This window comes from Microtus oregoni, unplaced genomic scaffold (genome assembly GCF_018167655.1).
Source record: "Microtus oregoni isolate MIOR12 unplaced genomic scaffold, Mior012 000103F_ref0000194, whole genome shotgun sequence".
Classification (NCBI taxonomy): Eukaryota; Metazoa; Chordata; class Mammalia; order Rodentia; family Cricetidae; genus Microtus; species Microtus oregoni.
Genome location: NW_024544717.1, coordinates 1,019,501 through 1,025,500, shown reverse-complemented (window position 1 = coordinate 1,025,500; position 6,000 = coordinate 1,019,501).

Here is a 6,000-nt window from a genome sequence, read left to right as displayed (position 1 = left end):
ACTTGCCTTCTAGGCAAGTGATGGAGAGGACAGGAATGACAACCAAATTCCTTGAGGTTTCAAGAAATGACTTGGAGAACTGAATGCTGGGGAAAAGTAGAATTTAGTAAGGAACAAGACTGGGGGAGGGGTGGGCATTTAACACAAATCATTTTTAACATGGGACATGTTTTCGTACCTCAAGTTGCTGAGCAGGAGCTCAGTAGAGCGACACGTTTACACCAGTACCAGAGTGTGTGATGTGATTTAACTGTGTGTGACTCTACACTCAAAAACAGTTTTGGGAGGTGCTCTCTACTGCTGCCTACATGTTATCAACATGCAGCGAAGTGGCCAACAGTGATACATTTTCAGTCTCTAACAGCAACAAGCAATCTCACTCATAGAGAGTAGTGCATGGTGAAGCCAGAGATGGCCAATTATTTTTCCAAAGCGAAGAGACACATTGGATGCCTGGAAGTCAAGGAGATTGCAGCTTCTAGGAGCTTTCATTAAGGTGGAAGACACAAAGCAGGAATGCACCACCCTCTAAACCACAAAAGCACCCCACTAGTCAAACGGGCACCCGCTCCAGGATGAGGGAGGAGAGCTGCAGATGTGTGTGTGTGTGTGTGGGGGGGGGGGGGGCGCTTGCAGCTCCGAGCGTCTGTGTTCTAGTCACTTGCTTCTGAAGCCACAGCCCACGGTGATGTTGACAACCCGCTTTAAGTTGTGTGCATATGAACACGAAACACACGTTTCATAGAGACGAAGAGACAGTAATGCCGGGTTATCCCAGGAGGAGGAAGGCAGATGACACTGGGAGATGTTTGGACAAGATGAGAGCAAGGTGGCACAGGAGTGCTGATATTTCACAGGAAAGACAGTGGCATGCATGGTGACAAGACTTCCCTCTACACAAGAGCTTGAGTTTGGGTGAGATAGCATTTTAACATTATGTTCATTGATAGCATTTTGACATTAAAACAGCCTTTAACTCTTGGGGTGAGAATTGCAGTCTTCTTCCACCATGCTGCAGAAGCACATGCGTGGTCCCCTGACTCTCCTCAGGAGCTTTTCTGTCGTATCCGTCATTGGCACTCAGGGCACTGGGCTCTTGCCACCCGCCTGACAATCCCCTTTGGACACAGCTGCCCTAGGAAGAATAGAGAAGCTAATATTCACTTGGCAAGTGCTAAGATGGAGAAGCTGGCTTTGCTTCTCTCCATGGGTCATTCACAAAGTCACCTGAGCTGAAGCTGTGTCTCCTTATCCCCCTTGTCACCTCTTATCTAAGTCATGACAATGACAACCTTCTGGTTAGTCTCTCATCTTCTACCTAGCAGGAGTCAAAAGGATTATATTAGCCTGTGTTCTGTTCCAGAGACAGCCACCTCCAAATACTCTAAGTTGAGGAACTTGAGGAAAGTCACAGAAGCAACAAGGTCTCTGCCAGGTGTTCATCTCTTTGTCCCTTGAGACCACTAAACTGGAGAAAGGACCTCTGACATCCTCCCTAGGCATGTGATAAGACCCTCATGTGAGAGATGTCCTCTCTGTTCCCAGAGGAGAGAGGCACACTAAGTTCTAAGGGCCAAGGGAAGACTCTCAATGGGCAGAGCTTGCTAAGTCTCCCTACTTATCCCTATCACAGTATCCTCTTCTTATTCTATTGCCTTTTCCCATCATGCAATGTTTAACAATCCCAGACTCAGATGTGATTTTAGGTAGGCTGTCTGACAGAAAAGTTAGATTAAACGGATTTGTATTTTTGAGGGGTTAACAGGGTTTTTGAGGTCAGATTCTCAGCTATGGACCTAGAAAGAGAGAAGAAAAGATAATTTTTCCCCTATTTATTTGTATAACAGAATAGTAGCCAAACTACTAGCTTCTTTGGTTGCTCCTGGGAGGTCTTTGAATATAAGCTTCTCTTTCACCTTATTCCTCTACACCGTCTAAGCCAACTGCTGTAGAGTTGCTCTGGAATGTCTTGCACAGGTCCCTGTGTTGAGTTCTGATCCAAGCACCTTCAGGAGGTGACAGAACTTCTAAGAAGTGGGCCCAGTGGAGCATCTGTAGGTTACTGGGCACAGATTGCACCCTGCAACCAGCCTCTTCCTCTGCTTTCACTTCCTGGTCATGAGAACAATGTGTTGCATGGCTGTACTCTCTCACCATGCTGTATGGCCTCAATTGCCATGGGCCAAGTGGCCATAGCCTGCAATTTCCAGAACTGTGAGCTGACAGAAACTTGTTTTCTTCTAAGTCTGTCATCCCCTATGTTTGCTACAGTGACGGGAGACTGGCTAACACACCAAGGAAGCCCTGACAACCCCTCACTGTCTCATGTATGCCCCAGTCAGTCCTTCTAGCCATACTGGTAGCTTCAGAGCCCAGACTCCCTTTGCCCGGTCTTCTTTCCCTCTAATACTACTTAATCTGATCAGTGACTCTGTATTTCTTGATATGTGCGTTGTAGACAGTAGTCTCAAGCCTGCTGCGGCTGTGTACTGTGTAAACAGGGAGTGACATCACCCTCACTCCTGCTTACTCTCCAAGTCAATGTTTTATACATTATCAATAATCCGACCAGGCAATCATCATTTTGTAAACGAGAAAGCAGAAGCAGAGAGAACTTAGACTATTTGACCAGTTTTTCAAGGAAATGTTGGGACAGAGTTCCTTTGTTTTGCCCTCCTTGTTGGGGATGCCCCTTTTCCAATCTTTTTATAGTATTTGGGCTTTTACTGGTCTGTAGAGGGAGAAGGCTTGCTTCTGTTGTCAAGGTTTTCTTTTATGAGTCCTGAAAGCCTAGTAAACATGACTTTCTTTGGACTTGTCCTTTAAAATTAAAGCCAGAAAATTTAGACACTATTAATGTGACAGGCATTTGCAAGCAAAATCCACCTCACTGCAGTCTCTGGTCACATGACAGTAATATAACTTCACCCGATTATAGCCACATAAGAAACTGACAGCCGGATGCCCCGGGAACAGAATCTTACAGCTAAATTCCCCATTTTGTAGATTTATGAAAATTTCCCTCCTAGCGTCAAGAAGAAATCACGTGAGAACATTATTAGCCCCTCCTGTCTATTGATCTCATATTGACATGCAGTCAAACCTGTCTAGGTTAAGCCAAGGATAGACCAGGAGATGAAATGAAAAAGGAATAAAATATAGCGCTTTAATTGCATTTGTGGCCAAGGGACCCGCATTATCCTGCAAGCAGCGTGTAACAGTGTACTTCATGTTCCGTGATTTACCTTGCTGATAATTGCTTTGCACTCCTAATAAATTAACCCACAGAAAATCCATTCATCTGCATCTTCTTTTTATGCAGCGCTAGAGGCAGAAAGGACCAGTATAGCAATTTGAGTGGCAATCACGCACTGATTGTGGGGAGAAAGCAGCGTGGTGAGAGTCTCAGGCAGCCTGAAAGCATTTCTTTGTAAGGAAAGGGGAAGGAAGAAAAGAAGAGCGGGCTTTGGCTAATTAAGTTCTGTTTTTTGTCTTATTCGCTATGGAGAATGTATCATGTTCGAGGTCAAAACCTCTCGTTTAATAACCGTACATTTCTTGTCGGAAATTTTCTTTTCATATCATTAACTTATTTCCTTTAAATATTCATAGGAATTTCTCATTGTTATGCTTACAGTTCTTGGGGAGAAAAGAATGTGTAAATATGTTATCGAGTTCCTATGAGGTTCTTCCCTATATTATCCCATGCCAAGTCTCATGTCCAAAGCTGCCCGGGTTTTGGAGGGAGATTCCGTAATGTAAAGCATTTTTAATGCTCCGTGTACTTTTGTTTGAGTGTTTTGTGGGCTCTCCGTTCCATGGGTTCTGCTTTGATATTACTTAGCCAGTTTGATGCTCACAGTCAACACTGTGGTATGTAAGGAATGCTGAGTGAGCCAGTACTTTGGTTTCCTCCCTGCTGTTAAGCCAGGCATACCCTTGACCACAGATTTTCACCTTTCTGAATCTGAGTTTTCTTCATCTTAGTAAAAGGGTGTGATAGGAGGGTCCTCGGGCTTTTTCCAGATTCAATAATATGCAGAAAGCAATATTGTGAGTGACCAAGGGTCACAGAGGCAGGCGGTAGGACACAGGCAAGAGTGGGTTGTGGCAATTTACTAACATGATACTATGACTGACCATGCTTCAGGAACCAACTGGAAAAAAAAATAAACTGTCTTAGATAGCCCTTCAAAGGTCCATGAGATGCATCAGTGAGCTGGCAAAAAACCAAGACTTTCTTCAGTACAGGGTTACCAGAAGAAAAAAAATATGGAAAAAAATGCAGTCAAATTTGAATTTCAAATAAGCAACAAATAATTTCTTACTATGATTATGACCAGGCACACTTATGACTAAAAAACCCGTATGTTTATCTGACACTCAAATGCAATGGGGCATCCTGTATTTTTCTTGCTAAATCTAACAAGCTGTTCACAGGCTGAGGACTGACTGAGGGGCAGGGATCTGGAGATGCAAACACCACTCACGATGTTTTTGCCATGAAGGTGCTTGATGCATACAGCTGACATCCAGATCCCAGCTTTGCATTCTCACAAGCTGGAGACCCACTGGATACACCAGAGACCACAAAGGCCACGTGCCTATTGTGTAAGTACTCAGAGTTAAACCTAGCCCTTGTCCTGACTGCGTCTGTATGTATAAGCACTATCAGTAACAATATAATCCTGACCCCAAGCCCAATGCTAGTTGTCAAAAAGAGAGGATGTTAACTCCAGGAATTGGTATCTGAATTTTATACCTGGATGGTCCCAATAACCTCAAGCCAATAGTGCTTAAGGTGAACAATGCAATTAAGTATCAAGGGAGACAAGAATGAGTCCCTTGATAAAAATCTCACATACAACCTAGATCTCAAGGACCAAAGTATAGCACTTATGGTCCTTGGTCTTTGCGCCATTATGACAAACTACCTGACAGAAATGCTTACAGGGAAGAAAGGTTATTCAGTTTTAGCTGGTAGTCCTTGGCGCCATTGACTCTCTGTCCATGGCGAGGGAGATCGTTATGGTGGAGAATCCACTCAGCTCACATTGGACTTCTCCTCTTCCCTTCTCTCCCACTTCGTCTCTCTCCTCTCTTCTCTTCTCCTCTCCTCTCCTCTCCTCTCCTCTCCTCTCCTCTCCTCTCCTCTCCTCTCCTCTCCATTCCCCTTTCCTCTCCTCTCTTCGCCTTTCCTCTCCTCTTCACATCAGGCTGCTCACACCTGCCTATAATTCAGTTCCAGAGGATGCAACACCTTCTTCTGGCCTTCATAGGCACTGTGCATGCATGTTGCACACACAAACACACAGATACACACACATAAGCATGGACACACATGGCCTAGGCAGACAACATACAGACAGACAGACACACAAACACACATACATACAAACAGACATACACACACACACACACACACATATACCAGGGAGACAAGACACAGAAATAGAAGAAGTTGTGTGGTTTATGAAGAAGTCCAAATATGTCTAGTGACAGTAGTTTCCAAAAAAAATGCAACATAGAACCACAGTGAGGTTTCACACTCTGCTGCCAGGCAAATATGAGGTTGACCAAAAAATGATCCCTGGGAGTTTGAGGGAGCAACTGTGCCCTTTCCACACTGCTGTAGAAGTATGCATTGGTCCAAGTACTTCAGACTGGTATTAGTCACCTGGCAGACACCCCCAGAGTCAGCACGTTTACTTGTCCACACTCATCTCCAGGGAAGCTCTTCTACAGAAGCATCATTTGCATGGCAACTTTGCACCAGCAAAAACAAAAAACAAAACAAAACAAAAAAAAACAAAACCAACCAAACAAACAACAGAAACCCACAAGCAATGCTAATGCCCTTTGCAGTAAACAGAGAACCAAAGGTTCTGACACTGCTCAAGGGATAAGTGTGTGTACACAGTTAATAATCAGTCCACAATACATGCCTACATCATAACTTACTGTTGTATATGCAATATACATACAGTTTTATAGGCCAAT